This window comes from Schistocerca nitens, chromosome 4 (genome assembly GCF_023898315.1).
Source record: "Schistocerca nitens isolate TAMUIC-IGC-003100 chromosome 4, iqSchNite1.1, whole genome shotgun sequence".
Taxonomy (NCBI): Eukaryota; Metazoa; Arthropoda; class Insecta; order Orthoptera; family Acrididae; genus Schistocerca; species Schistocerca nitens.
The window spans coordinates 288,982,893-288,989,474 of record NC_064617.1 but is presented as its reverse complement, the minus strand read 5'-3'; positions in this window follow the sequence as shown (position 1 = coordinate 288,989,474).

The window sequence follows — 6,582 nt, the reverse complement described above, 5'->3', positions numbered from 1 at the left end:
CTGGAGACGGGATTCAACCGTCGTCCTCCCGAATGCGAGTCCAGTGTGCTACTACTGCGCCACCTCGCTCGGTCACTTGACTTGGGGACGATTTGTAGCCATTGATGGACTTCATGTTCGAAAAAAAGAAGTCGTGTCACTGGGCCACAATTGATGGCGATTGGTTTGAATAAGATCCTTGACAGTTCGAGGGAATGATTTGGTGACCCAGATCGCCCGAAATGAATCCCAACGGAATATTTATGGGACATAATCGAGAGGCAAGTCGTGCACAAAATCCTGCACCGGCAACACTTTCTCAGTTATCGACGACTATAGAGCCAGCACGGCGCAATACTTCTGCAGGGGACTTCCAACGACTTGTTGAGACCATGCCACGTCGAGTTGCTGGAGTACGCCAGGCAAAAGGTGATTTGACACGATAGTTGGAGGTATACCATGACTTTTGCACGTTAGTGTATGTATAGTACGTTTTTTTATAATTGCTTCCCAAAGACATTTAATCTCTTCATTATCTACGACAATGATCGAAGCAGAAGAAATGAATTAAAATTTGTGCTGCGGTCTGGACTTAATTTTTTCTTTTATTTTCGTTGTTGATTGTTGTGGACGTCACATGACATCCGTTCCAGTTAGTTGTTGATCCTTTCGCTCAGGTTTTTATTACAGAGGCTAACCAGCTCTCTGACCGAACACGCTTAGCTACTGTGCAGCACTGGGACTCGAACCCTGGTCTTCTTGCTTGCTAGGCAGAAATGCTAACCATTACACCACCATAGCACGATTATCAACATTGCTGTACGAACTACCCAAGTTGAGTGCCCTCCCCAACACAAACTTCAATTCATGTGTCTCAGGGAAACATTTAATTACAAGAATTATAAGATCACCTATTGTACAGGACTTTCTCATTACGTCCAACTCTGGAGTGCTATTCCAATGTCGAAGATCCCAGGCAGTAGTGACAATAGAAGGGAAAATAAGCAGAAGATTTGAATTGAAGTTTGTGTCGGGGGGGGGGGGGGGGGGGGGGGGCACTCAACTTGCGTAGTTCGTGCAGCAATTTTGACCATCGTGCTGCAGTCATGCAATGCAACGGTTACCAATTCTTCCTACCAAGTAAGAAGACACGGGTTCGAGTCCTAGCCACAGCACAAATTTTAATTAATTTTCTCTGCTTCGATCATTATCGTACCTATATATTGTTTATGATTTAAGAAGCTTCAAAACGTAACTATCCCAAGTAAAAACTTCATAAATACCTACATATACAGGGTGTCCACAATGAGACTCCAACATTTTAATATCCTACATCTTTCTCATTTCAGATGGTGGACCTGTGAATCCTGAAGGGGCAGACAGAGCAACTCAACAAGTTTGTGGTGTGCAAATTTGATACGCCAAGTGGCCGTAGTGGAGCTGCAATCAATTTTCTTTGAGCAAAATGGAGGATATGAAGGAGCGTGCACAAGCGGTCTGGTGGTATGCAGAGACAAAATCGGCGACCCAAGTACAAAGAAACTTTCGTCGAGTTTACAACAAAGCGCCACCGTCGTTCAAGACTATAAAGAAGTGGTGTGATCAGTTTTTGGCGACTGGGAGTGTTGCTAAAGGGCATGGTGGCGGTAAGCCTGGGATCAGCGAACATCATGTGGAACAAGTGCGGCGGTCATTCGAACAAAGTCCACAGAAGTCAGTGCGACAGGCAGCACGAGAACTTCGTAGAAACGTTCAACAGTGCACAAAGGGCTTCATCAGCCATTACGTTTGTACGCATATAAAGTGCAGGTTGTGCAAGAAATCGAGCTTGATGATCGCCCAAAGCGAGAAGAATTTGCATGTGTCAGATTAGATCGCATTGCCGCGGACGAGACATTTTTACCACGCCCGTGATGTTTACTGACGAAGCAATCTTTCACGTGTCAGGGGCTGTCAATCGTCACAATGTGCGCATCTGGGGGTCCGAAAATCCACATGCACCTACGGAGCACGTGCACGACAGCTCGAAAGTTAATGTGTGGTGTGGTTTGATGATAAATCGCATTGTTGGACCGTTTTTCTTTCAGGAGCCGACTGTGGATGGAGCCATCTACCTGGACATGTTGGAACAATTTGCCGTGCCACAGATAACAGACCTGCAGCGAAATGTGATGTTTCAACAGGCTAGGGCACCACCCCATTCGAGCCTTGATGTCCCAAAATTTTTAAATGACACATTCCCGCAACGACGGATTGGCCGTAGAGTTCCAATTCCTTGGCCGCCACCTTCGCCCGACATGACCCCCCTCTCGATTTTTTCTTGTGGGGTTATGTGAAAGACCGGGTATACGCTACACCAGTAAAGGACCTGCAAGACTTTAAACAGCGCATAAGAATTGTCATCAACTCTGTCACAGAACAGATGCTCCGCAACACATGGCACGAAATCGATTATAGACTTGATATTCTTCGAGCTACCCGTGGCGCCCATGTTCAAGTGTACTGAACCGTCCACCTGTGTATGAAAACTTGGTGAGCTGCTCTATGATTTCCCTGTATTTGTTTGTCAATAAACTGTGTTTCCTCTCAGATTTTATGAGTTCAAATGTTGGAGTCTCATTGTGAACACCCTGTATTAATACTCGTGAATGGTTAGCCAGCACCTAGCTTGTCTTTTTAGATCAACATTCTTTGAAATACTTTGTTGCTTCCAGTGCCAAGATTATTCGCGGATGTCGCGTCAGCTGTTGCTTTAATCAACCTCTTCACCTTCGGAAATACTACCGTTATAACAAGCGCAGTAGTCACTTAAAGGCATTAAGTATCGGATCCTTTCTGTTGTGAATTGGCAGGAGCCAATTCATGGGGTTTGGAGGAAGCCGAAAGGCACGCGTTTAAGCTCACGCAGGCTGGCGTGAGGTCTGGAACAGGTAAAGTAATTATACTATCAAGAAAAGTACGTAGCTGCTGGAATACTTAACTTTAATCCATAATTGGTGAACATCGGTCTGACTGTACATGCATCCCAAGATAAATAACAAATGATAATGGCGCCTTGCTAGGTCGTAGCAAATGACGTAGCTGAAGGCTATGCTAACTATCGTCTCGGCAAATGAGAGCGTAATTTGTCAGTGAACCATCGTTAGCAAAGTCGGCTGTACAACTGGGACGAGTGCTAGGACGTCTCTCTAGACCTGCCGTGTGGCGGCGCTCGGTCTGCAATCACTGACAGTGGCGACACGCGGGTCCGACGTATACTAACGGACCGCGGCCGATTTAAAGGGTACCACCTAGCAATTATGGTGTCTGGCGGTGACACCACATTTTCTTTACATAAAAAAGCCACGATGGGAAAACTTACTCTCTGAAAATAGTGTAGTAGGTCCTCGATACATTATTTACTGTTTACTTTGTCGTTGTACATATTTCTACTCTTTAACAGCTGTTTTATGTCTTGTTCCATGAGATGACTTCTGGGAACGAAACGATTTTTGAATCCTGATACCAGCCAAATAGTTCACTCACAAGGGGAGGCCACGACGTTTGGAACGCGGATTTACTGCAAACTTCGTACACTCGTGGTACTCCACGAGGACAACAAAATGTGTTAGCAGTAGCGCGTACTTCTCAAGCGTTATTGAGAAAATCGCAAGATAATTTCTGTCGTCAAATATATATACCTGTGATGGCCATTTTTACCTTGAAGCGCCGGCAGCGGTTAGCGTTCAAGCCCTGTAATCGCTGAGTCGCTGGAACGAGGCCCGCTCGTCGTTTTTTTTTTTTTTTTTTTTATTTATAACACAGTCATTTTCTTTACTAGTTATATTACAGTTGATGTAACGGGAAAAATACGTGTAATCAGATGAAGTTTTATTAAATTTACAATGTTATTTGGCAGTCTACGCATTTTTATTATCACAAATAATATAATATTCATAACTACCGTCTATTAAACTGCCAAACCCATAAAGTGATACTGAAAATGCATGCTTGTCCGTTATTTGAGAAATCCTTTATACCTGGAAGGAGCCTGAAACGACTTGTTACCTCCAAGTTTTGACCGGCACAGACGGCTTTCGAAAGATGTACAATTAATCGTCGCTTTGGACATTACGAGTACAAGTTGCGGGATGGTATTTTTCGTAGAAACATGTAAAACAAAATTAAACGGCACCAGCTGCATTGAATAAATGCTATGTTTCCACACACGCAAGGTCTTTTGAGCCGGCCGGAGTGGCAGAGCGGTTCTAGGCGCTACAGTCTGGAACCGCGCGACCACTACGGTCGCAGGTTCGAATCCTGCCTCGGGCATAGATGTGTGTGATGTCCTTAGGTTAGTTAGGTTTAAGTAGTTCTAAGTTCTAGGGGACTGATGACCTCAGAAGTTAAGTCCCATAGTGCTCTGAGCCAAGGTCTTTTGAGGTTTTCCGTGGAAAAACAAACCTCGTTAACATTTTCAAAAACCTCTCTTTCAGTCGATAATTTGGAAGCAAACCATGCATAACGCAGCATTTCCTTAAATATCGGCGCTGATCATTGGTCATGCAATATCGAGTGTATTTTAATAGCGTCTTCGCGATAAGTCATTTCTCGTTCTCTTTCGAATAAGTACGAACAATTTTGAAGACACAGACAAGCATACATTTTCAGTATCACTTGATGCGTTTGGTCGTTTACTTGTCGGCAGTTATGAATATTATATTATTTGTGATAATAAAAATTTGTAGACTGCCAAATAGCATTGTTAATTTGATAAAAGTTCATCCGATTACACGTATTTTTCCCATTACATCAATTGTAATATAAGGCTCTGAGCACTATGGGACTCAACATCTTAGGTCATAAGTCCCCTAGAACTTAGAACTACTTAAACCTAACGAACCTAAGAACAGCACACACACCCATGCCCGAGGCAGGATTCGAACCTGCGACCGTAGCAGTCCCGCGGTTCCGGACTGCAGCGCCAGAAAATTGTAATATAAATAGTAAAGAAAATTACTATTAGAAATAAAAAAACTGACGAGCGGGCCTCGATCCAGCGACCCAGCGCTTCAAGGTAAAAATGGCCACGCACAGGTGTATATATTTGACGACCGAAATTATCTTGCGATTTGAAACTTCCTGGCAGATTAAAACTGTGTGCCCGACCGAGACTCGAACTCGGGACCTTTGCATTTCGCGGGCAAGTGCTCTACCATCTGAGCTACCGAAGCACGACTCACGCCCGGTCTCACAGATTTACTTCTGCCAGTATCTCGTTTCGTACTTTCCAAAGCTGTGAGACCGGGCGTGAGTCGTGCTTCGGTAGCTCAGATGGTAGAGCACTTGCCCGCGAAAGGCAAAGGTCCCGAGTTCGAGTCTCGGTCGGGCACACAGTTTTAATCTGCCAGGAAGTTTCATATCAGCGCACACTCCGCTGCAGAGTGAAAATCTCATCTTGCGATTTTCTCAATAACGCTTGAGAAGTACGCGCTACTGCTTACACATTTTGTTGTCCTGATGGAGTACTACGAGTGTACAAAGTTTGCAGTAAATCCGCGTTCCAAACGTCGTGGCCTCCCCTTGTCAGTGTGCTTTGCGCGGCAAACAGCGGTTAATGTCCAGTATTTTGTTCCGCGAGCTGTCAGTTAATGGCGGCACTGCGGCGGTGCGGGACCTGTAGATCAGAGCCAGTGGACCAGTCGTCCTCGGCTCGATGCGCCCAATAAAAACACACCGAGTAACACTCAATACACCGCGACCTCAGGCGGCCACGCCGTCGGCGCCTCCTCCAGCTGCGAGAGGAACACACTGTCTCTTCTCCTGCGGCAGCGCCAGTCGTACCACAGGACGGCGCTCAGCAACAACTCTCACTTTGTTTTATTTACTACTGAAACGTCCCCTTAGAAAAATTTATGAAAATTTATGCTGATAAACCTCTTACGTTATTTGATTTTCAAACAGCTGAGCAGAACTGAACGTACTCAGACATTTCTCTCTTTACTTATTCTGATCAACACTAAACTGACACACAATATTTTTAGCGCAACGCAGTCTGACTTTCAATAATACCTACAAAAGAATGGCCCTGACTCCTATACCTTTCATGAATCACTTACCTCACAAAAATCTTCGTTACTCGAACTACTGCAATACAGCGAGCGCCAATACTGCCAGCTAAATAAAAGATTCTAACTCCTGAAGGCACTAACCACTGATAGGCATAGTTAGCAAATGAAAGATTTTGATAGAGAACAAGCAATGTATTTACCTTAATAGTGTTCAAAAGTTATATATATATATATATATATATATATATATATATATATATATATATATATACTCCTGGAAATTGAAATAAGAACACCGTGAATTCATTGTCCCAGGAAGGGGAAACTTTATTGACACATTCCTGGGGTCAGATACATCACATGATCACACTGACAGAACCACAGGCACATAGACACAGGCAACAGAGCATGCACAATGTCGGCAGTAGTACAGTGTATATCCACCTTTCGCAGCAATGCAGGCTGCTATTCTCCCATGGAGACGATCGTAGAGATGCTGGATGTAGTCCTGTGGAACGGCTTGCCATGCCATTTCCACCTGGCGCCTCAGTTG